Source organism: Myotis brandtii, unplaced genomic scaffold, assembly GCF_000412655.1.
Source record: "Myotis brandtii unplaced genomic scaffold, ASM41265v1 scaffold803, whole genome shotgun sequence".
Lineage (NCBI taxonomy): Eukaryota > Metazoa > Chordata > Mammalia > Chiroptera > Vespertilionidae > Myotis > Myotis brandtii.
Window position 1 is genome coordinate 691,743 of NW_005371234.1, and position 201 is coordinate 691,943.

The following is a 201-nucleotide window of genomic DNA, read 5'->3' on the forward strand; positions in this document are numbered from 1 at the left end:
CTCTACCTCCTACCACCCTCAACATGGGGAAATCCATCTCCCCTAAGCCAAGACAAGACCTGGGTAGGCAAGAGAGACAGTGTGTGTCTGTCTGTGTGTGAGGGGGCTAGATGGGGAGGGGGGGAGCTGGAGCCTGCTCCAGCAACACCGGGAGAAACAGGAAACCGTCGGCGGCGGGTGGCGGCGGGTCCCGGGGCCAGT

At 62.7% G+C, this 201-nt stretch overlaps 1 protein-coding gene across 1 annotated transcript in view; it reads right to left on the bottom strand.

Moving 5' to 3' along the window:
- Positions 1–201, bottom strand: part of ERF (Ets2 repressor factor) — a 7,837-nt gene that overhangs the window by 2,962 nt on the left and 4,674 nt on the right. The window lies entirely within an intron of this gene.